General features: G+C 34.6%; 2 protein-coding genes across 2 annotated transcripts in view; both read right to left on the minus strand.

The window, feature by feature from the left end:
• LOC134855152 (serine/threonine-protein kinase RIO1-like) overlaps positions 1-25,884 on the minus strand; it is a 127,196-nt gene that overhangs the window by 100,596 nt on the left and 716 nt on the right. The gene's annotated exons all lie outside the window — the stretch shown is intronic.
• Positions 1-25,884, minus strand: part of LOC134855149 (histone acetyltransferase KAT6B-like) — a 228,685-nt gene that overhangs the window by 88,444 nt on the left and 114,357 nt on the right. The window lies entirely within an intron of this gene.

A 25,884-nucleotide genomic window follows, 5' to 3' on the forward strand; every position in this document is an offset into this window, starting at 1 on the left:
GAATTTAGCACCTTGTCTAATTGCAGATTTTCAGACAGGTAGTTTGTATAAAAATTAATGAGTCGACTCAAGGTCATGAAACAATGAGCGTATCTTGTAATGTATAAACAACAAACAGCTTTGCTATAGCTAAACATAGCTGGGCTTCGCACCTAACGATAACCATGATAAATTTGACAGACTGCGCGTACCACAACAAGAGTAAAGTGATATTCTTCAGTAAAAAGCGTTTTCAAAAAATAGAAAAAAGCTGTTTTAACTATCAAAAAACTTGCGGTGAGAAAATTAAAAGGTTTTCAATCACTTAAATGAAGAATTACAAAAAGTTCAAAAATTTTTGAAAACTTTTTATTTTAAGAAAAACAACAATTTAGTTCTTCAGTCAAAGAAAGCTTCGTTAGTAAAAAAAAATTGAATTTTTTCTTCAATACTGTAGCGAAATAGAGTGGAGGGGGGATTCGACTCCTCGCAGGGATTCGATCCTCTGCTGGCCCAGATAACCACCTTCTGATGCTATTTTGAGTCATCCCTTTTTAGCGGATCAACTTTTCTTTTTTTCTAAAGGTGACTTCGGCACAAATATATACTAATTGTCAGGCAGTTATTAGGTCAACGCAATGTTTTGGTCAAAGTTTTCCAAAATCTGCCTTCGGTAGGTCAACTACCATGTGAACTGTGAGATTAGGAATTCAATCTGTGAAGCAGTCAATAAAAGTTTTCTCGGCAAAACCACTTGCGTCCTAATTGTTGCTGAAAAAGTTTTTTGTACGTAAAATTGCGAATTAATTAAAAATTGAAAAGTTTTGGAATCCACTATGAAATTACGAAATATTTAACCGTTTCAACCATTTTCGGATTTCTTCAAATTTCCCAAAAATTACCATGACAATCTTGATATAGGGAAATTAATCAAACAGATTTTTCAATCTCCGCTGCAAATGCGTGAATTTGTAATTTTGGTAGTTATTCGCCAATTTCCATTTTGGTAAATGTCCAACTTTTGACGTTGTGACACACCTCCGCTGCAAAAGCATGTATTTGTAATTTTGGTAGGTAATCGCCAATTACTATTTTAGTAAACGTTCAACTTACAAGACCAATAACGAGTTACCTTCCGCATCAGTCCTTTTTAAAAAAACTGTTAACAAACATTACCATCTCCAGCGAAGCCCTTTGGGTTTCATTATTGTTTACGGATATGGTGCAGATGCTAGAACGGGTGACTTATAACCTCAATAAAGGGTTAAAGGAGGTTTGGTTCCCGCATGTTGCAGAATTTCAATTATATCATTTTTTTTCCTTTTTTCATATTTAACACTTTTAGAGCTCTATACCCTTGTTTTGCTTGTGCTTGCGAATTTTGAGTCTCTTTTTTTTAGGTGCAGTTTTTGTATTTGGAAAATTTTGTAAATGAAATCAAAAGTAATCAAAAGGGACTCTTTTAGAAAATAACACTTAGAGCACCAAAAATCTAAAATTTTGCCTGATTTCAAGCGTCTCAGAGCGAGGAAAATTAACCATTGTTTATATATTCCCTTGCAGAAAAAAACTTTGAAAACAAAAGCCGGATTGGCCGATGAAGAAGAGAATTAAATGTGTTTTTTAAATTAATTTTATTAAAAATTACAGCTTGTCGTTCGATTTTTTTTGTCAAAAATATTCAGAGACATTTCCGGAGTTACTTTAAAATAACTACTGAACACTCTATTTATCAGATGATTAATGTCTCGACTTTGTTGTTGGCGCTTTCGAATTAAACTGTGAGAAAAGTACTTGCTCTAATATTAACCTTGCGATGAGCAAGGGTGTTGCAACCATGTCCCAGACATCCTTTCCCAATTTGTGCATGTCCTATGTTGGTTGTATATTTACCAACTCCGATTTCAGTATATCTGATTGTTTTCCCTTTTTTTATTGGGCTTGAAATAATTAGGCTTATACTATCGGTTTAGCGGCCTCACTTTCAAAAGCTTGAATAGGAAAATACATTTTAGTCTTATTGTTTTGAGGGGGACATTAAAACTTGCTTTTAAACTTGTTGCTCAAGAATTGTTGGCTTTGTTACCACTTTGTTAGACTTGTTTGATTCTAGTGTTACATTCACTTGTCCTACTTGGCATATTTTACCTAGGAATTGTTTTTGAGGCATAATCAAGACGAAGATATTATAATTTTGGAAGGTTTGTTTTTTCCTTTTGTTCGACAATTTTCAAAAAAAAATTTTTTCTTCTTTTTTATCAGCCTAAAGTTTTTTGGTCTACAATGGATCAGCTGATTGACTTTGGTTCGGCCGATATAATATCGGTTTTTAGTCCGTTGTTGATTAGTGGTTGAGTTTTCTGTGCATATGGTTGTGTTTCGAGTGGGAGGGGAACTTTCATTAGGTTTCTAGTCTTTTTAGGGCTTCTGCTCAGGTGTTTACGGCTTTGATGCCGCTTGGTAAGAATTTTTTTCTTGTTTTTTTTTTCTAATTTTGTTTTCTTGGCAATTTTCCAAAACTAGTTTTGTACATTTTGATAGATCTAGTTTTTTCGATTTGTTTCTGTTTTTTTTTCGACTACTTTTTGACTTAGCGTCTTTATTATATTCCATCGCAAATGGCGAGAAGCTCAGTTTTGCCTCTGTGTCAAACCTTCACCTCCAGTATCCTTCTTACTTGGTTTAGAGTCAACGCATTTGCCTTTGCCCCCTAAAATCTGATGTTCCATTTCCACCCGAACGTGCTTTTTTTCTAATATGTTTGAAATTGAAAAATAATTTTCAGGGAGAATTGGAATTGTGCAATTTTTGTTCGTGTGCAAAAAAATAGATGCTCACCTTTCGGATTTTTCCTGTAAGCTTTTTTGTTGTAGCTGAAGCGTATCTGGTTTGATTGTTCAATTTTTTAAACCTGACGTAGCATATTTTCTCATCCTTTCTTGTTTTATCACTTAATTGACGCTTTATTTGGCCTAATCAGTTTCGAAACAAAATTTATTGGATTGTTTAATTCATTTTGATTCTTTTGAAGAATTAGTTAAGCTTCATAGATAATACTTAATGGTTGTTTTCAGCTCAAAGTGCGTCTACGCATATAAGGTTGGCTTAGTGTCCAATCGCTTATAACTTTAAGTTCATTTAATCCTAGTTGTGGTGTTTTGCAACAGTTTTTCTGAAATTATTTTTCCACAAACATTTTCAAATTGTTTTCAATTAATACAAATTTTTTCTATTCGCTAGCTCGCAAAAATAAACTTGCGCTGTATCACAAAAAATGCACAGCTCAGCTTCGCCTCTGCGACTTAAATATATTTTTCTGGAAATCGATTGCTGAGGTTGTTCAGTTCTTTGTTTTTTTTACCATCTAGGTTTATTTAAATTAAATTACCATTTATGTGAAAGTTGAAAACAAAAGTGCAAACAGTTGAGGTTGATTTAAATTGTAACAGCAATCGAATATATAGTCTTTGTAGATTACAATCAGAATGAATATTCCTTCGTAGCAAAGGAAATTATCTAACAAATTGAACAGCTTTTTCCAAAGTTTTGAAGTTTTTTTTTGTTTTAGTTTGTTCTACACATACAGACGCTGTGTTAAAATACAAATAACAACAAGGATAGCCGGTTTCTGTATTACCACAAAATTTTCGGATTACAGTCTTTATAAAAATTGTAAAACGGCCAGCCAGAACTTTAGTTTATTTGAGCAACTTAATAAATCAGGCAAATTGGAATGCAGTGTTTGGGGAAAAATAACAAGAAAAACTTAAAAAAAAAAGTTTTTCTTTTAATTTTTTTTTGCAGAACTGCAAAAATGTGCTGCAAATTTTCCTTTATTTTCAAATACATTACAAAAACTAGTTGTGCGGAACACAGCTGTTTATATCCTGGAGAGAAACCACCGCCGCAAAACCAACAAATTTACTGGCTGGATGGCGACCATTGGTATCCATTTGATTGCCCGCGCTTTGTTTTGCTCTCCTTAGGATTACTTGCAGACATTAGTTTTGGAATTTCGTCTGTGTTGTTGGTGTATAATGTAAGTTTAAAATAATTTTCAGCGTTTCTTCCGGTGAATCTTTACGTCTAATCAATTACTTTTGTATTTGAGTCTTCTTCAATCTATCAATGAATCGATCTTTGATCACATGGTTTACCTCGCCTAGCATCCAATCACATAGAGCCGCCTGCGATGACATTCTAGCAATTAAACGTAGTGAAGTATCAATTATTTTCATGCAAAAACCGTCTTGAATCTTTTCATCGTTGACTCTCTTTCTTCTTTGAATAGAACAATGCTTTTTTCCAGAATTCTGTGGGGTTACTTCATTGCATTTTTAGAGTTTTTTCTTTGCAGGAACATTCTCCGTTTTGTAACCCTAGTAAGAAACTGGGATCTTGTTTTTGATTCTTGCCTCCGTTTTATGGAATTGTAATGTGGGATTTATTGTCTTTCCCTTGTTAACGCTCCGCGCTTTTTCTTCGACCTTTCTGTTGTTTGCGAAATTCTGATCTTCCTTCTTTGTTTTTTTGACAGCGTTTGCTTCTTTTTCTACTTCTGTTATAGGTGAGTGTTCATCGTGTTTTCCCCTGGAAGATCCAGGAGCAGGTTTGGATCGCGATTCTCTTTCAGACTGACTGCCCAGAAAATATGGCCTAGCCGATTGCCCCACGAATGCGGTGGAGGAAAACTGCCTTGTTTGAGTGGTTAGGACGATAATCAGAGATTGCTAACAGCACCATGACAGATTTAACCCTCTAACTCAATGAAGGTTGCAAAAGCCTAGCCGATTGCCCCATGAATGCGGTGGAGGAAAACTGCCTTGTTTGAGCGGGTAGGTCGATAATCAGAGGTTGCTAACAGCACCATGACAGATTTAACCCTCTAACTCAATGAAGGTTGCAAAATTCAATTATATAATTTATTGAAAGTAGTGTTTACAAACATAGACTGATAGTGTAAGTAGATAGAAGATTTCAAAAATTTAATCAAGTTTTCAAAGAAATTTGCGTTCAACACGGAACTTTCGAAAACTGAATTTAGCACCTTGTCTAATTGCAGATGTTCAGACAGGTAGTTTGTATAAAAATTAATGAGTCGACTCAAGGTCATGAAACAATGAGCGTATCTTGTAATGTATAAACAACAAACAGCTTTGCTATAGCTAAACATAGCTGGGCTTAGCACCTAACGATAACCATGATAAATTTGACAGACTGCGCGTACCACAAAAAGAGTAAATTGAAATTCTTCAGTAAAAAGCGTTTTCAAAAAATAGAAAAAAGCTGTTTTAACTATCAAAAAACTTGCGGTGAGAAAATTAAAAGGTTTTCAATCACTTAAATGAAGAATTACAAAAAGTTCAAAAATTTTTGAAAACTTTTTATTTTAAGAAAAACAACAATTTAGTTCTTCAGTCAAAGAAAGCTTCGTTAGTAAAAAAAATTGAATTTTTTCTTCAATACTGTAGCGAAATAGAGTGGAGGGGGGATTCGACTCCTCGCAGGGATTCGATCCTCTGCTGGCCCAAAGAACCACCTTCTGATGCTATTTTGAGTCATCTCTTTTTAGCGGATCAACTTTTCTTTTTTTCTAAAGGTGCCTTCGGCACAAATATATACTAATTGTCAGGCAGTTATTAGGTCAACGCAATCTTTTGGTCAAAGTTTTCCAAAATCTGCCTTTGGTAGGTCAACTACCATGTGAACTGTGAGATTAGGAATTCAATCTGTGAAGCAGTCAATAAAAGTTTTCTCGCCAAAACCACTTGCGTCCTAATTGTTGCAGAAAAAGTTTTTTGTACGTAAAATTGCAAATTAATTAAAAATTGAAAAGTTTTGAAAGAATTTTTTTTCGTAAATTTTGACTGTTATTTGGGTTCATTTGTCAAAAATTACTCTAGCAAATATGAGTTAAAAAGTTCAATGGAAAAATCACGTGCCAATTTTTTTCCGCTACACAAATAAGCCCTACTTTTGGTAGAAAACAAAGTTGAATTAAGAAAAACCAATGTTTTGAGAAATGACAGTTTTTGAAAACATTTCAGCTTTTCTCAAAAACTACCCTGCCAAATCTAAGTTTAAGGGTTTTATCAAAAAATCGGTTTCGAAAATTTTTGATTTCCTCAAAACTAGTTGAACTCTGAGATTTCAAGCGAAAGAACAATCTATAAGGGTATGCCCTGCATAAGTGATTTTTTCCAAATTTGTTAGGAATCCATTATGAAATTACGAAATATTTAACCGTTTCAACCATTTTCGGATTTCTTCAAATTTCCCAAAAACTACCATGACAATCTTGATATAGGGAAATTAATCAAACAGATCTTTCAATCTCCGCTGCAAATGCGTGAATTTGTAATTTTTGGTAGTTATTCGCCAATTTCCATTTTGGTAAATGTCCAACTTTTGACGTTGTAACACACCTCCGCTGCAAAAGCATGTATTTGTAATTTTGGTAGGTGATCGCCAATTACTATTTTAGTAAAAGTTCAACTTACAAAACCAATAACGAGTTACCTTTTGCAACAGTCCTTTTTAAAAAAAACTGTTATCAAACATTACCATCTCCAGCGAGGCCCTTTGGGTTTCATTATTGTTTACGGATATGGTGCAGATGCTAGAACGGGTGACTTATAACCTCGATAAAAGATTAAAGGAGGTTTGATTCCCGCATGTTGCAGAATTTCAATTATATCACTTTTTTTTCCTTTTCTCATATTTAACACTTTTAGAGCTCTATACCCTTGTTTTGCTCGTGCTTGCGAATTTTGAGTCTCTTTTTTTATGTGCAGTTTTTGTAGTTGGAAAATTTTGTAAATGAAATCAAAAGTAATCAAAAGGAACTCTTTTAAAAATCGTCACTTAGAGCACCAAAAAAATAAAATTTTGCCTGATTTCAAGCGTCTCAGAGCGAGGAAAACTAACCATTGTTTATAAATTCTCTTGCAGAAAAAAAACTTTGAAAACAAAAGCCGGATTGGCCGATGAAGGAGAGAATTAAATGTGTTTTTTTAATCATTATGATTAAAAATTACAGCTTGTCGTTCAATTTTTTTTGTCAAAAATATTAAGAGACGTTTCCGGAGTTACTTTAAAATAACTACTGAACACTCTATTTATCAGATGATTGATGTCTCGAATTTGTTGTTGGCGCTTTCGAATTAAACTGTGAGAAAAGTACTTGCTCTAATATTAACCTTGCGATGAGCAAGGGTGTTGCAACCATGTCCCAGACATCCTTTCCCTTGCTCAAAGGATGACCAAAATTTTGATGATCGCCTCTTCTGTTTTTTCCTCAGCTAATAGACGACAATTTGTGCATGTACTATGTTGGTTGTATATTTACCAACTCCGATTTCAGTATATCTGATTGTTTTCCCTTTTTTTATTGGGCTTGAAATAATTAGGCTTATACTATCGGTTTAGCGACCTCACTTTCAAAAGCTTGAATAGGAAAATACATTTTAGTCTTATTGTTTTGAGGGGGACATTAAAACTTGCTTTTAAACTTGTTGCTCAAGAATTGTTGGCTTTGTTACCACTTTGTTAGACTTGTTTGACTCTAGTGTTACATTCAATTGTCCTACTTGGCATATTTTACCTAGGAATTGTTTTAGAGGCATAATCAAGACGAGGATATTATGATTTTGGAAGGTTTGTTCTTTCCTTTTGTTCGACAATTTTCAAAAAAAAAATTGTTTCTTCTTTTTTATCAGCCTAAAGTTTTTTGGTCTACAATGGATCAGCTGATTGACTTTGGTTCGGCCGATATAATATCGGTTTTTAGTCCGTTGTTGATTAGTGGTTGAGTTTTCTGTGCATATGGTTGTGTTTCGAGTGGCAAGGGAACTTTTCATTAGGTTTCTAGTCTTTTTAGGGCTTCTGCTCAGGTGTTTACGGCTTTGATGCCGCTTGGTAAGAATTTTTTATCTTGTTTTTTTTCTAATTTTGTTTTCTTGGCAATTTTCCAAAACTAGTTTTGTACATTTTGATAGATCTAGTTCTTTCAATTTTTTTCTGTTTCTTTTTCGACTTCTTTTTGACTTAGCGTCTTTATTATATTCCATCGCAAATGGCGAGAAGCTCAGTTTTGCCTCTGTGTCAAACCTTCACCTCCAGTATCCTTCTTACTTGGTTTAGAGTCAACGCATTTGCCTTTGCCCCCTAAAATCTGATGTTCCATTTCCACCCGAACGTGCTTTTTTTTCTAATATGTTTAAAATTGAAAAATAATTTTCAGGGAGAATTGGAATTGTGCAATTTTTGTTCGTGTGCAAAAAAATAGTTGCTCACCTTTCGGATTTTTCCTGTAAGCTTTTATGTTGTAGCTGAAGCGTATCTGGTTTGATTATTCAATTTTTTAAACCTGACGTAGCATATTTTCTCATCCTTTCTTGTTTTATCACTGAATTGACGCTTTATTTGGCCTAATCAGTTTCGAAACAAAATTTATTGGATTATTTAATTCATTTTGATTCTTTTGAAGAATTAGTTAAGCTTCATACATAATACTTAATGGTTGTTTTCAGCTCAAAGTGCGTCTACGCATATAAGGTTGGCTTAGTGTCCAATCGCTTATAACTTTAAGTTCATTTAATCCTAGTTGTGGTGTTTTGCAACAGTTTTTCTGAAATTATTTTTCCACAAACATTTTCAAATTGTTTTCATTTATACAAATTTTTTCTATTCGCTAGCTTGCAAAAATAAACTTGCGCTGTATCACAAAAAATGCAAAGCTCAGCTTCGCCTCTGCGACTTAAATATAGTTTTCTGGAAATCGATTGCTGAGGTTGTTCAGTTCTTTGTTTTTTTTTACCATCTAGGTTTTTTTAAATTAAATTACCATTTATGTGAAAGTTGAAAACAAAAGTGCAAACAGTTGAGGTTGATTTAAATTGTAACAGCAATCGAATATATAGTCTTTGTAGATTACAATCAGAATGAATATCCTTCGTAGCAAAGGAAATTATCTAACAAATTGAACAGCTTTTGCCAAAGTTTTGAAGTTTTTTTTGTTTTAGTTTGTTCTACACATACAGACGCTGTGTTAAAATACAAATAACAACAAGGATAGCCGGTTTCTGTATTACCACAAAATTTTCGGATTACAGTCTTTATAAAAATTGTAAAACGGCCAGCCAGAACTTTAGTTTATTTGAGCAAGTTAATAAATCAGGCAAATTGGAATGCAGTGTTTGGGGAAAAATAACTAGAAAAACTTTTAAAAAAAAAGTTTTTCTTTTAATTTTTTTTTGCAGAACTGCAAAAATGTGCTGCAAATTTTCCTTTATTTTCAAATTTATTACAAAAACTAGTTGTGCGGAACACAGCTGTTTATATCCTGGAGAGAAACCACCGCCGCAAAACCAACAAGTTTACTGGCTGGATGGCGACCATTGGTATCCATTTGATTGCCCGCGCTTTGTTTTGCTCTCCTTAGGATTACTTGCAGACATTAGTTTTGGAATTTCGTCTGTGTTGTTGGTGTATAATGTAAGTTTAAAATAATTTTCAGCGTTTCTTCCGGTGAATCTTTATGTCTAATCAATTATTTTTGTATTTGAGTCTTCTTCAATCTATCAATGAATCGATCTTTGATCACATGGTTTACCTCGCCTAGCATCCAATCACATAGAGCCGCCTGCGATGACATTCTAGCAATTAAACGTAGTGAAGTATCAATTACTTTCATGCAAAAACCGTCTTGAGTCTTTTCATCGTTGACTCTCTTTCTTCTCAGAATTCTTTGGGGTTACTTCATTGCACTTTTAGAGTTTTTTTTATTTGCAGGAACATTCTCTCTTTTTGTAACCCTAGTAAGAAACTGGGATCTTGTTTTTGATTCTCGCCTCCGTTTTATTGTATTGTAATATGGGATTTATTGTCTTTCCCTTGTTAACGCTCCGCGCTTTTTCTTCGACCTTTCTGGAGTTTGCGAAATTCTGACCTTCTTTCGTTGTTTTTTTGACAGCGTTTCCTTCTTTTTCTACTTCTGTTATAGGTGAGTATTCATCGTGTTTTCCCCTGGAAGATCCAGGAGCAGGTTTGGATCGCGATTCTCTTTCAGACTGACTGCCCAGAAGATATGGCCTAGCCGATTGCCCCACGAATGCGGTGGAGGAAAACTGCCTTGTTTGAGCGGGTAGGTCGATAATCAGAGATTGCTAACAGCACCATGACAGATTTAAACCTCTACTCAATGAAGGTTGCAAAAGTCAATTATATAATTTATTGAAAGTAGTGTTCACAAACTTAGACTGATAGTGTAAGTAGATAGTAGATTTCATAAATTTAATCAAGTTTTCAAAGAAATTTGCGTTCAACAAGGAACTTTCAAAAACTGAATTTAGCACCTTGTCTAATTGCAGATTTTCAGACAGGTAGTTTGTATAAAAATTAATGAGTCGACTCAAGGTCATGAAACAATGAGCGTATCTTGTAATGTATAAACAACAAACAGCTTTGCTATAGCTAAACATAGCTGGGCTTAGCACCTAACGATAACCATGATAAATTTGACAGACTGCGCGTACCACAAAAAGTGTAAATTGATATTCTTCAGTAAAAAGCGTTTTCAAAAAATAGAAAAAAGCTGTTTTAACTATCAAAAAACTTGCGGTGAGAAAATTAAAAGGTTTTCAATCACTTAAATGAAGAATTACATTAGAAATTTTTTGAAAACTTTTTATTTTAAGAAAAACAACAATTTAGTTCTTCAGTCAAAGAAAGCTTCGTTATTAAAAAAAAATTGAATTTTTTCTTCAATACTGTAGCGAAATAGAGTGGAGGGGGGATTCGACTCCTCGCAGGGATTCGATCCTCTGCTGGCCCAAAGAACCACCTTCTGATGCTATTTTGAGTCATCCCTTTTTAGCGGATCAACTTTTCTTTTTTTCTAAAGGTGCCTTCGGCACAAATATATACTAATTGTCAGGCAGTTATTAGGTCAACGCAATGTTTTGGTCAAAGTTTTCCAAAATCTGCCTTTGGTAGGTCAACTACCATGTGAACTGTGAGATTAGGAATTCAATCTGTGAAGCAGTCAATAAAAGTTTTCTCGCCAAAACCACTTGCGTCCTAATTGTTGCAGAAAAAAGTTTTTTGTACGTAAAATTGCGAAAAATTAAAAATTGAAAAGTTTTGAAAGAATTTTTTTTCGTAAATTTTGACTGTTATTTGGGTTCATTTGTCAAAAATTACTCTAGCAAATATAAGTTAAAAAGTTCAATGGAAAAATCACGTGCCAATTTTTTTCCGCTACACAAATAAGCCCTACTTTTGGTAGAAAACAAAGCTGAATTAAGAAAAACCAGTGTTTTGAAAAATGACAGTTTTTGAAAACATTTCAGCTTTTCTCAAAAACTACCCTGCCAAATCTAAGTTTAAGGGTTTTATCAAAAAATCGGTTTCGAAAGTTTTTTGATTTCCTCAAAACTAGTTGAACTCTGAGATTTCAAGCGAAAGAACAATCTATAAGGGTATGCCCTGCATAAGTGATTTTTCCCAAATTTGTTAGGAATCCATTATGAAATTACGAAATATCTAACCGTTTCAACCATTTTCGGATTTCTTTAAATTTCCCAAAAACTACCATGACAATCTTGATATAGGGAAATTAATCAAACAGATCTTTCAATCTCCGCTGCAAATGCGTGAATTTGTAATTTTTGGTAGTTATTCGCCAATTTCCATTTTGGTAAATGTCCAACTTTTGACGTTGTAACACACCTCCGCTGCAAAACCATGTATTTGTAATTTTGGTAGGTGATCGCCAATCACTATTTTAGTAAACGTTCAACTTACAAGACCAATAACGAGTTACCTTCCTCATCAGTCCTTTTTAAAAAAACTGTTAACAAACATTACCATCTCCAGCGAGGCCCTTTGGGTTTCATTATTGTTTACGGATATGGTGCAGATGCTAGAACGGGTGACTTATAACCTCGATAAAGGGTTAAAGGAGGTTTGATTCCCGCATGTTGCAGAATTTCAATTATATCACTTTTTTTTCCTTTTCTCATATTTAACACTTTTAGAGCTCTATACCCTTGTTTTGCTCGTGCTTGCGAATTTTGAGTCTCTTTTTTTAGGTGCAGTTTTTGTATTTGGAAAATTTTGTAAATGAAATCAAAAGTAATCAAAAGGAATTCTTTTAAAAATCGTCACTTGGAGCACCAAAAAAATAAAATTTTGCCTGATTTCAAGCGTCTCAGAGCGAGGAAAACTAACGATTGTTTATAAATTCTCTTGCAGAAAAAAAATTTTAAAAACAAAAGCCGGATTGGCCGATGAAGGAGAGAATTAAATGTGTTTTTTTAATTAATATTATTAAAAATTACAGCTTGTCGTTCGATTTTAAAGTAACTCCGGAAATGTGTCTTTTTTTTGCCAAAAAAAAATCGAACGACAAGCTGTAATTTTTAATAATATTAATTAAAAAAACACATTTAATTCTCTCCTTCATCGGCCAATCCGGCTTTTGTTTTTAAAGTTTTTTTCTGCAAGAGAATTTATAAACAATCGTTAGTTTTCCTCGCTCTGAGACGCTTGAAATCAGGCAAAATTTTATTTTTTTTGGTGCTCCAAGTGACGATTTTTAAAAATCTCAAAAATATTAAGAGACATTTCCGGAGTTACTTTAAAATAACTACTGAACACTCTATTTATCAGATGATTGATGTCTCGACTTTGTTGTTGGCGCTTTCGAATTAAACTGTGAGAAAAGTACTTGCTCTAATATTAACCTTGCGATGAGCAAGGGTGTTGCAACCATGTCCCAGACATCCTTTCCCTTGCTCAAAGGATGACCAAAATTTTGATGATCGCCTCTTCTGTTTTTTCCTCAGCTAATAGACGACAATTTGTGCATGTCCTATGTTGGTTGTATATTTACCAACTCCGATTTCAGTATATCTGATTGTTTTCCCTTTTTTTATTGGGCTTGAAATAATTAGGCCCATACTATCGGTTTAGCGGCCTCACTTTCAAAAGCTTGAATAGGAAAATACATTTTAGTCTTATTGTTTTGAGGGGGACATTAAAACTTGCTTTTAAACTTGTTGCTCAAGAATTGTTGGCTTTGTTACCACTTTGTTAGACTTGTTTGATTCTAGTGTTACATTCAATTGTCCTACTTGGCATATTATACCTAGGAAATTGTTTTTGAGGCATAATCAAGACAAGGATATTATAATTTTGGAAGGTTTGTTCTTTCCTTTTGTTCGACAATTTTCAAAAAAAAAATTGTTTCTTCTTTTTTATCAGCCTAAAGTTTTTTGGTCTACAATGGATCAGCTGATTGACTTTGGTTCGGCCGATATAATATCGGTTTTTAGTCCGTTGTTGATTAGTGGTTGAGTTTTCTGTGCATATGGTTGTGTTTCGAGTGGGAAGGGAACTTTTCATTAGGTTTCTAGTCTTTTTAGGGCTTCTGCTCAGGTGTTTACGGCTTTGATGCCGCTTGGTAAGAATTTTTTTCTTGTTTTTTTTCTAATTTTGTTTTCTTGGCATTTTTTTACAACTAGTTTTGTACAATTTGATAGATCTAGTTTTTTCGACTTTTTTCTGCTTCTTTTTCGACTTCTTTTTGACTTAGCGTCTTTATTGTATTGCATCGCAAATGGCGAGAAGCTCAGTTTTGCCTCTGTGTCAAACCTTCACCTCCAGTATCCTTCTTACTTGGTTTAGAGTCAACGCATTTGCCTTTGCACCCTAAAATCTGATGTTCCATTTCCACCCGAACGTGCTTTTTTTCTAGTTTGTTTGAAATTGAAAAACAATTTTGAGGGAGAATTGGAATTCAGCAATTTTTGTTCGTGTGCAAAAAAATAGATTCTCACCTTTCGGATTTTTCCTGTAAGCTTTTTTGTTGTAGCTGAAGCGTATCTGGTTTGATTATTCAAATTTTTAAACCTGACGTAGCATATTTTCTCATCCTTTCTTGTTTTATCACTGAATTGACGCTTTATTTGGCCTAATCAGTTTCGAAACAAAATTTATTGGATTATTTAATTCATTTTGATTCTTTTCAAGAATTAGTTCAGCTTCATAGATAATACTTAATGGTTGTTTTCAGTTCAAAGTGCGTCTACGCATTTAAGGTTGGCTTAGTGTCCAATCGCTTATATCTTTAACTTTATTTAATCCTAGTGGTGGTGTTTTGCAACAGTTTTTCTGAAATTATTTTTCCACAAACATTTTCAAATTGTTTTCAATTATACAAATTTTTTCTATTCGCTAGCTCGCAAAAATAAACTTGCGTTGTATCAAAAAAAATGCAAAGCTCAGCTTCGCCTCTGCGACTTATTGAAGTTTTGATTTTTTGAAAACGATTTATTTTAGGAAAAACAACAATTTAGTTCTTCAGTCAAAGAAAGCTTCGTTATTACAAAAAAATTGAAGCTTTTCTTCAATACTGTAGCGAAATAGAGTGCAGGGGGATTCGACTTCTCGTAGGGATTCGATCCTCTGCTGGCCCAAAGAACCACCTTCTGATGCTATTTTGAGTCATCCCTTTTTAGCGGATCAACTTTCTTTTGTTTCTAAAGGTGCCTTCGGCACAAATATATACTAATTGTCAGGCAGTTCTTAGGTCAACGCAATGTTTTGGTCAAAGTTTTCCAAAATCTGCTTTTGGTAGGTCAACTACCATGTGAACTGTGAGACTAGGAATTCAATCTGTGAAGCAGTCAATAATAATTTTCTCGGCAAAACCCCTTGCGTCCTAATTTTTGCAAAAAAGTTTTTTCTTCGTAAAATTACGAATTATTTAAAAATTGAAAAGTTTTGTACGAATTATTTTTCGTAAATTCTGACTGTTATTTGGGTTCATTTGTCAAAAATTACTCTGGCAAATGTGAGTTAAAAAGTTCAATGGAAAAATCACGTGCCAATTTTTTTCCGCTACACAAATAAGCCCTACTTTTGGTAGAAAATAAAGTTGAATTAAGAAAAACCAATGTTTTGAAAAATGACAGTTTTTGAAAACATTTCAGCTTTTCTCAAAAACTACCCTGCCAAATCTAAGTTTAAGGGTTTTATCGGAAAATCGGTTTCGAAAGTTTTTTGATTTCCTCAAAACTAGTTGAACTCTGAGATTTCAAGCGAAAGAACAATCTATAAGAGTATGCCCTGCATAAGTGATTTTCCCAAATTTGTTAGGAATCCACTATGAAATTACGAAATATTTAACCGTTTCAACCATTTTCGGATTTCTTCAAATTTCCCAAAAACTACCATGACAATCTTGATATAGGTAATTTAATCATACAGATCTTTCAATCTCCGCTGCAAATGCGTGAATTTGTAATTTTGGTAGTTATTTCGTTTCGAAACAAAATTTATGGGATTATTTAATTCATTTTGATTCTTTTGAAGAATTAGTTAAGCTTCATAGATAATACTTAATTGTTGTTTTCAGTTCAGAGTGCGTCTACGCATATAAGGTTGGCTTAGTGTCCAATCGCTTATAACTTTAAGTTTATTTAATCCTAGTGGTGGTGTTTTGCAACAATTTTTCGATAAATGCAAACAGTTGAGGTTGATTTAAATTGTTTTGGAGATTTCAAAAATTTCATCAAGTTTTCAAAGAAATTTGAGTTCAACAGGGAACTTTCGAAAACTGAATTTAGCACCTTGTCTAATTGCAGATTTTCAGACAGGTAGTTTGTATAAAAATTAATGAGTCGACTCAAGGTCATGAAACAATGAGCGTATCTTGTAATGTATAAACAACAAACAAATTTGCTATAGCTAAACATAGCTGGGCTTAGCACCTAACGATAACCATGATAAATTTGACAGACTGCGCGTACCACAAAAAGAGTAAATTGATATTCTTCAGTAAAAAGCGTTTTCAAAAAATAGAAAAAAACTATTTTAACTATCAAAAAAACTTGCGGTGAGAAAATTAAAAGGTTTTCAATCACTTAAATGAAGAATTACAAAAAGTTCAAAATTTTTGAAAACATTTTATTTTAAGGAAAACAACAATTTAGTTTTTCAGTCAAAGAAAGCTGCGTTAGTAAAAAAAATTGATGCTTTTCTTCATTACTGTAGCGAAATAGAGTGGAGGGGGGATTCGACTCCTCGCAGGAATTCGATCCTCTGCTGGCCCAAAGAACCACCTTCTGATGCTATTTTGAGTCATCCCTTTTTAGCGGATCAACTTTTTTTTATTTCTAAAGGTGTCTTCGGCACAAATATATACTAATTGTCAGCCAGTTCTTAGGTCAACGCAATATTTTGGTCAAAATTTTCCAAAATCTGCCTTTGTTGCTTGTTTTTTTAGAAGCTTGACCGCGGCACAGAAAATATGATCAAAATATGACCTTTTTAGTAATTTGGCGGAGCTCAGAAAATCGATATGGTCGAATTCAAAAAAAATCGAGATTTTTTTTTTGAAAACCCGCACTCACTCGAGAAAATCTTTGATCCGCCTCTGCTTCCTTGTTTTTGAAATCAATTTTCAAATATTATTCTAGAACGTATCTATGGATAAAAATACATTTTATATGTTTTCGTTTTTTTATCGCAAATGACAATTTAAATCTTCAAGCTAGAATGGAAGAGGTACTTAGTAGTAAATCAGTAGTTAACTTGAAAGAATTATTATAACTCGTTAAAGCAGCTCCTAACCTCCCTCGGTTATGATATTAAATTCGCCAGCAAGGCTTACCTTAACCAGTAGTTAAGTAATTAATTTGACAGCTTCAATTTTTTTGAGGGCTGCACATAAAATTTTGATTGTCTGAAAATTTGAAATTAAAAATTATATTTGAAAATCAAGTTAACCTCTTCTCCCTAAAGTGTTGAAATGGTTACCTGGTTACCTGATCCAAAACTTCATGAATCAAATTTTTCGAAGACTAAATGAATCAAATTATCTTCCTCCCTCTAAAGCGCTATAGAGGGAGGAAGATAATTTGATTCATTTAGTCTTCGAAAAATTTGATTCATGAAGTTTTGGATCAGGTAACCAATTTAACACTTTAGGGAGAAGAGGTTAAATTGATTTTCAAATTTAATTTTTAATTTCAAATTTTCAGACAATCAAAATTTTATGTGCAGCTCTCAAAAAAGTCGAAGCCGTCAAATTAATTATTTAATTACTGGTTAAGGTAAGCCTTGCTGGCGGATTTTATATCATAACCGAGGGAGGTTAGGAGCTGCTTGAACGAGTTATAATAATTCTTTCAATTTAATTACTGATTAACTACTAAGTACCTCTTCCATTCTAGCTTGAAGATTTAAATTGTCATATGCGATAAGAAACGAAAACAGATAAAATGTATTTTTATCCATAGATACGTTCTAAAATAATATATGAAAATTGATTTCAAAATCAAGGAAGCAGAGGCGGATCAAAGATTTTCTCGAGTGAGTGCGGATTTTCAAAAAACAATCTCAATTTTCTTTGAATTCGACCATATTGATTTTCTGAGCTCCGCCAAATCACTAAAAAGGTCATATTTTGAGCAATTTTTCTGTGACGGTCAAGCTTCTAAAAAAACAAGCAACAAAGGCAGATTTTGGAAAACTTTGGTCAAAACATTGCGTTGACCTAAGAACTGCCTGACAATTAGTATATATTTGTGCCGAAGGCACCTTTAGAAAAAAAGAAAAGTTGATCCGCTAAAAAGGGATGACTCAAAATAGCATCAGAAGGTGGTTCTTTGGGCCAGCAGAGGATCGAATCATTACGAGGAGTCGAATCCCCCTGCACTCTATTTCGCTACAGTATTGAAGAAAAGCTTCAATTTTTTTGTAATAACGAAGCTTTCTTTGATTGAAGAACTAAATTGTTGTTTTTCCTAAAATAAAATGTTTTCAAAAAATTTGAACTTTTTGTAATTCTTCATTTAAGTGATTGAAAACCTTTCAATTTTCTCACCGCAAGTTTTTTGATAGTTAAAACAGCTTTTTTCTATTTTTGAAAACGCTTTTTACTGAAGAATATCATTTTACTCTTTTTGTGGTACGCGCAGTCTGTCAAATTTATCATGGTTATCGTTAGGTGCTAAGCCCAGCAATGTTTAGCTATAGCAAAGCTGTTTATTGTTTATACATTACAAGATACGCTCATTGTTTCATGACCTTGAGTCGACTCATTAATTTTTATACAAACTACCTGTCTGAAAATCTGCAATTAGTCAAGGTGCTAAATTCAGTTTTCGAAAGTTCCTTGTTGAACGCAAATTTCTTTGAAAAATTGAATAAATTTTTGAAATCTACTATCTACTTACACTATCAGTCTATGTTTGTAAACACTACTTTCAATAATTTATATAATTGAATTTTGCAACCTTCATTGAGTTAGAGGGTTAAATCTGTCATGGTGCTGTTAGCAATCTCTGATTATCGACCTACCCGCTCAAACAAGGCAGTTTTCCTCCACCGAATTCGTGGGGCAATTGGCTAGGTCAATTCTTGTTGGCAGTCAGTCTGAAAGAGAATCGCGATCCAAACCTGCTCCTGGATCTTCCAGGGGAAAACACGATGAACACTCACCTATAACAGAAGTGCAAAAGAAGGAGACGCTGTCAAAAAGAAAAGAAGGAAGATCAGAATTTCGCAAACTACAGAAAGGTCGAAGAAAAAACGCGGAGCGTTAAAAAGGGAAAGACAATAATCCCACATTACAATACCATAAAGTAGAGGCGAGACTCAAAAACAAGATGGTTTTCTCACTAGGATTGTAAGAAGGGAGAATGTTCCTACAAAAAACACCCAAGAAAAATGCAATGAAATAACCTCAGACATATCTAGGAAAAACCGTTTCTCTTTTCAGAGAAGAAAGATAGTCAACGATGAAAAGATTCAAGACAATTTTACAACCTTTCCTTGCTAGACTGTGTGATTGGACGTTAGGCGAGGTACACCATGTCGTCAAAGATCGATTCATTGATAAAATGAAGAAGACTGAAATACAAAAGGAAACAAGACTGCTCGTATCAAGGCGAAGCCCTGAATGTTCCGACTGCCTTTTAAGGTTTATGGAGCAGTAATAACATTAAAAAATTAAATGAAAAAAAAAAAATGAAAATTTTTTTTTCTACAATTTGAAATTTTTAATGAAAATCATCCCCCCACGGTGGATAGACATTTGTGTCCAAGACATTTGTGTTCTTGACAAAACAGTCCGAAATTGTAAAATTGTACCAGACATTTATGTCCCAGACAAAATTGTCCGAAATTGTTTTGCGAAATTAATTTCTTTGATTTGACCTTGTGATCTTTAATGCTTTGTTCTTTTGAGGTTGTTTGATCGTTCGTTAAGTATATTTTATGCGTACCAATTGATCATAGAACAGTCAAAGTGAGACAAAACTTTCAAGAAAATTTTGAAATTTAAAAGCGCATTTGGCCGAGTGATGAAGTCACAAGGCAGAAGGTCAAAAGGTTTGAAGTTCAAATCTCGGGCTCGACAAAAAACTTTCGTAATTTAGTCAATATTTGAAATTAAAAAACCCAAAAATGGGTAAACTAGGGCAAAGTTGAAATGGGTTGACTTGATTGAGCCAAAAGGGAAGAGGATGGGAAAAGCTTGATTACATTGATCATTTTGCCGTTTTCAAATCGGATCTAGCTCAATTTTGAAATTTTCTGGGAAAAAATTCAACTTAGAAAAATTTATTGAAATTTATTGCTTCGCAATATCAACTTTGGAAAATAAATTGACTTTAAATTATAGTTTGATGTTGCTGCTGCACCCTTTTAGGAAACTCAGAAGTTTACTAGGGTCGTAGGCCGCAACCAATTCTGAAAGATTTTTGTCAAGTTTGACATAAAGAGGTTTTTTATAAGCTGAAGCGTGGTTGGTGTACATAGGACTGAAGCTTGGATGGTGTATATCTGAAATAACACACTCGGGGCCGTAGAAAAGGTGCCATCGCAGAACCTATCATCAGCCCCGCTGAGAATGTCGAGTCCCGGAAGAGTGGTGAAAACCATTATTCGCTTGGTATCATTAGGTCCAGAGTCAAAATGAAGGAAACGCTCGCCGCTGTGTGTCACTTTCAGCAACTCTGGCAGTTCAAAATCAGTTAGGGATTGGGGTTCCTGCATTCTGGGCCGTTTTTCCTGTTTGACTCTATTAATTGTCCTCTGGTTGGCAGAATAGCTCGGGATTACTGCTGCAGTCTCTCTGTTGATGTCTCTTTGTACGGAAAAATTGTTTGACGGGGTGGCTCATTTGACACAACTGCTCTTGTTTTGAGAGCTGTCCTGAATTTTCGTTTTTCAATATCGCCTGGATTGGGAAAATGACTGTGTTTATTTATGATAGTGACGTTATCTTGGAAAGTGCGCACACGGCCATTGCATTTCGATAAAACACATCGCCACGAAATTGAGGTGTCTGTTAGAAACCGATCTTTGAAGTATGCGTAAGCATCATAAACTAGCATTTCGTTGTTTTTATTTGTCATAAGAATTTCCATTGTCAACATGAGAGCAATAACAATGAAATTATAATCTGTCGTGTCTACGTTTGGCAACATTATCAATCAAGCAATAATTGTGTAGGTATGTGTAAATGATTTGAGTCCTGTGGTAATTTCGTCACTAACTTGCTACGCGAATTAATTTCTGGTCTAAGTGCTCAGTTGCGTGGCCTTATCGATTTAATCCTTCCTATTGAGAGCTTATCAAATTAATCCGGTCATTAACTAGTGTGGCAATAGCCTGGACAATTTTGGGATAATTTTGTCTGGGAACCAAATGTCTTGGACACTTTTTGCATTTCGGACCGTTTTTGCCGGGACATAAATGTCTGGGACACAAATGTTCTGACACGCCCCCCACACGCCATTTAAAGTACAATAAGAGAGATTTCGTTCCTTGTAACAAATCAATTATGGCAAATACGCTTCGTTCAACCAATTTAGAACGATTTATAAGACGGAGTAAATCTCCGCTTACGCGTTAATAGCGCGAAAAATATCGCGCGTTAATTGTCCCAAATTGGTCAAAATTGCCAAAATGGCAATCTTTAAACCCTCATAACTTTGCAAAAAATGATCACAGGTGACATATCTTTTCAAATTTAAGCTCAGGACAACAATACCTTTTGAATGATATAAAAAAAATTCCGTCAAAAATGGCTAGTTAAAAAGTCGAAATTTGTCTGAAGAAAAAAAAACCCACCCCGAGCTCAAATATTCAATTACTTTCGTATCGAAAGTCGGAACAATAAAATGAAACGAAAAATTTTTTTTTCTAAAATTTGAAACTTTTTATGAAAACCATCCCCCCACACGCCATATAAAGTACTAAATGATAGATTTCGCTCCTTGTAACAAATCAATTATGACAAATAAGCTTCTTTCAACCAATTTGGAACGATTTATGAGACGGATTAACTCTCCGCTTTCGCGTTAATAGCGCGAAATATATCGCGCGTTAATTGTCCCAAATTGGCCAAAATGGCAATTTTTAAACCCCCGCAACTTTACAAAAAAAATGATCACAGGTAAGATATCTTTTCAAATTTGAGCTCAAGACAACAATACCTTTCGAATGATATACAAAAAAATCCGTCGAAAATGGCTAGTTAAAAAGTCGAAATTTGTCTGAAGAAAAAAAAACCCACCCCGAGCACAAATCTCAGCGCGGGCAATCAAAGAGGATACCAATAGTCGCAATCCAGCCAATAAAGTTGTTGGTTTTGCGGCGGTGGTTTCTCTCCAGGATATAAACAGCTGTGTTCCGCACAGCTACTTTTAAGTAAATTTGAAAAAATAAGAAATTCTGCAGCACATTGTTGCAGTTCTTCTGGTGAAAACAAGAAGAAAAGAGTCATTATTGTGAGGTCCGAACGTGAAGAAGAAGAATAATAATAATAATAATAATAATAATAATAATAATAATAAGAAGAAGAAGAAGAAGAAGAAGAAGAAGAAGAAGTAACGACAAACACCTTGCCTGGAAGTCATGGGAGTCTACAACAAGTAGAACCTCCAACAATCAATATTTTATGTATGGTTTGTTTGATACTGGAATTGTTTTTTGGCAGTGTCATTTGTAAAAAAATATAGTATGTGATATAAAAAGATCATGCAAAATAAAGCAACCAGGACTCACTAGGTGAGCGATTGATTTTTTGTTGAACAATTATTTTTTTCTTCATGTTCCAGAAATTCTGTTGGCATTTTTGATTTGATTTTAAGACACCCGATATTTGATTCCCTTCAGTAAAAAAAGAGACGTCAGGTTTTTTGTCATAAGCTTCATTTAAGGGTTCAATATGGCTTGTGACGTCATTAGCGAGGATAAATTGGATCGAATTGATTAAAGGAAAACAGAGCAGCTTAGCTTTGAACAAAAAACGAGATGTGCCACCCAAATCGAATTTTGTCAGACAGCCGCTGAAGCTTAAATTTAAAAGTTCTCGCACCCAGAAGAGAAGACGCATGGTCAAAGCAAACGTGTATGCAGCTTCAAAAACGTCGAATATATGTTCAATAAAATAAGTTCCAACGCCATTTTTGAATGAAGTCAGAGTTCCGGTAAAGCCCAGCTTATTAAAATTTAACTTTCTGGCCCAGCCGATCGACGGACTCACTTCTGACCCCAATGAAAGCGGTATCCAAAGCAAACGTCAGAGCAGCATTCAGAAAACTGGACTCCTCATTGATAAGTTCTTGGACTTTACATCGCTAATAGATGACTGCATCATAATCCGCTCTACGCTGGCAGTTCCAAAAGCTCTAGAGTCAGCGGTTGTCACTATGTTGCACAGGACAACTATCGGGTGAAGAAAAACGCTTAACTTGGTAGAATACTTGGGGTGGTCGCATATGAACAGCTAAATTGTGAAAAAGTAACACAATCGCAGAGAGTGTACACTTTGTGGTAAGAACTTGAAAAACTCAAAAAAACCTGAAAAATCCCTTTCTTTTCCTGAGAGATTGACGAGATACATATAGATTTCGCATGACTGATAGAAGATGAATACGGGAAAAATTGTATATATTAGTTTGCATTTACAGATTATTAAATCATTCATTATCTTAAAGTTTAAATCCGCCTGCATAGCCTTTCAAAAGTAATTGGAACGGACCAAGTTACATTGTTCCAAAATGAACTAGTATAACAGTTAGACCCGAGCCTTGGGACACGTAGAAAAGTCGAATGAAGTTTTTCAAGAATAAAGTTAGATGCGACACGGTTAGAGCCAAAGTTCACAAAGCTGAAGCAATAAACTTATGATATAATTGAAAACGTTCATCTTGGGAAGCATAAAACTAATAAAAGCTAGCGGTTTGAATAATAACTCAACCAAAAACCGACCATGAGTTTGAGAAATTCCGGTCGCAATGTTTCCAATGATGAAAACGAGAATTGAGCAAGGCAGAAAATATAACGAGCACCTGTTATATCAAAGACAGGATCAAAAACATGCCGATAGGCGGCAACGGCCGAGAAGTCAGCCCAAAATACGTCCAACTGTGTATGATCAAAAAAAAAAGATTTCAAGGCGGTAGAAAAACTCGCAACCGGGCAGAAGAGTGGCCAAAAGCCCTAGAAATGCATGAAATGCATGTCTCGGACACAGAACAATAGTTGTGCGAAAAATGTACGCGCAAAAACCATTTGTTAATTCCGGCACTGAAGAATACAGTCTCATAATTAGCACTCAATTATGAGGCCGATGAGAAACCTGAAAATTTCAAGTCGAAAACTAAGCATCTATGATTAAAACACGCCTTTCATATTTGAAAATTTAAAAAAATTAAACCCAAAGACCAAAAGAAACCAAGGACTACATCGCTGGAAAACTCAGGGAACAGCAAATCGAGAAAAGACGGACCACCCATGACAAAAATGCGGCAGTAATCGGAGATGAATCATAATCAGGCATCATCATCCGCTCAGACGGGGACAATGATGGGAGCCTCTCTACGTCCAAAGCATTAAGATTTTTTTCTCACACCGAAAAACTACATAAACATTAGTAGAAAATTGGTGGTTGATCGCGAGGACAAACGCAAAGAAGTCCAACCCAGTCAGAAACGGAGGCCCCTCCACAAAAATCATACCGAAGCCAGTTGAAATTCAATCATAATCTGAAACAGAGAAACAGAGACTGCAGACCTCTTACAGAGACATAGTTTTAAACTCTCCAGAAACGCAAATGACGCCAAAGAAATCTATCGAAATTTCCAATTCTAACGTACCGTTAGGAGAAACCGCTTATAAAGCACTGGGGGATTCGAACTGAGCTAGAACCACTTCAAGAGCAAAGAAAGCTCTCGGGAGATCCGCCGAAGTACTCGGTAAAAAAAGTAAGCGCAGAAGAGCTCCACTTTCCAAAACAGAGTGGACAGGTTTTCACATTTGACTCAACGTTGCCCATCCCGTTACCGACGATGGAAGACTCGATGCCAACGCCAACCAGTGGGTTCATGGGACCCCATTAGCTTCGATCACTCCGCCTAAGAAGGGATGAAGTCACTGTTTCATGACATGGGTCGACTAAAGCAACTTTATATCTGAAACCAGTTAGCAGTCTGACACCATGTTAAATTCGGCTGTCGAACGATCTGTGATAAACACAATTTATTAAGTTGCTGCTAATTTTTGATTTCTGCTGTCTTTTTACAACCTAGTTTTCTTATATTACACTACATAAATTATATATTCGTATTTTACAATCTCATTTGATTTGAAGAGTAAGGTTTGTCTCTTCTAGAATCTGTAAAGCAAGGGTAACTTTAATGCTTTCTCAACCTAGAGTTCATGGTGTTTAACAGATTCTCAATATTTTTCGTTTTCTGATTCTTAATACTTTTTTCACTTCAGTTTAAAAAGTTTAAAACATGAAAAATTAAGGCTAGTCTAAATATATATATATTTTTTAAATGTTGAAGTGATTCAGTATTGCGGTGAATTTTTTTTCCTTCCGAATCTCTCCCTAAGAATATCTAAACATTATCGTCATTTATAGCCTGGCAATAAAAACTCACATAATTTTGTTTTGCAATTTATTCGTGCGTAAGGCCAGCCATCAAATCAAAGTTGTTTTGTCGAATCTTTAGTTATTGGTCTCGTTTGTACGTGAATATTCCATCAACCATGTCCCTAAGTTCAGTTTCGCTTTGTAGACTACTTTTGGAGCACGTTTTAAATAACTGAATGGCGTCATTGTCTGATATTTATTCAATGCTAGTCTTATAAATATTTTATAGAACTACTTTTTCTGATCTATAAAATCACATTTTTCTTGCGTTCATGGTAATATACTTCTAGACATGGTGTTGTTTTTTATCTACGTACAGGCAGCGCTGTTCGTTTTGGTAAAATCAGAGAAAATAACGGACCTGGCCGAATCTTGGGTTACAATTTCATCGGTGAAAACTGAAGCCAGTGATGATAAAGAATCAACCGTACTCCATTTGACGACTGACAATACCGAAATCGGAAACATTGATTTAATTTTGACGCAAAAAGGAAACTTGCACGGTTCTCACTTGAAGTCGACGATCACGAAATGTCTTTACCAAGGATACGTTTTAAAAGACAAAGTTGCGCTAAGCGATAGCCCTGTTCGGATCAAGTTCTGTGAAAAGAAAATTCAAAATATTCGAGAACTTTCTGGATTGATTTCCTTGAATGGAAAAATTTTCACCCTGTACACAGACACTGAAAACAAAAAATGGACTATGTTTTCGAATGAGCATATTCGTAAGGATCTGAAAAACAACAGAATTTGCGGTGCTACAAAACCAAACATATCCGATAATGTTGTTTCCAATCTCTCGAAGAGCACAAATGTTTTGGATTTGACAAAGTCAAAAAATCGACGCAGTGCTCCAGAGAGAAGCTACGTGGAAATTATGATATTTCATTCATACGCTTACTATGAAGCATTCGGACCATCGGAGCAAAATGTAAGTTTTGTTG

This window comes from Symsagittifera roscoffensis, chromosome 10 (assembly GCF_963678635.1).
Source record: "Symsagittifera roscoffensis chromosome 10, txSymRosc1.1, whole genome shotgun sequence".
NCBI classification, from domain to species: domain Eukaryota; kingdom Metazoa; phylum Xenacoelomorpha; order Acoela; family Convolutidae; genus Symsagittifera; species Symsagittifera roscoffensis.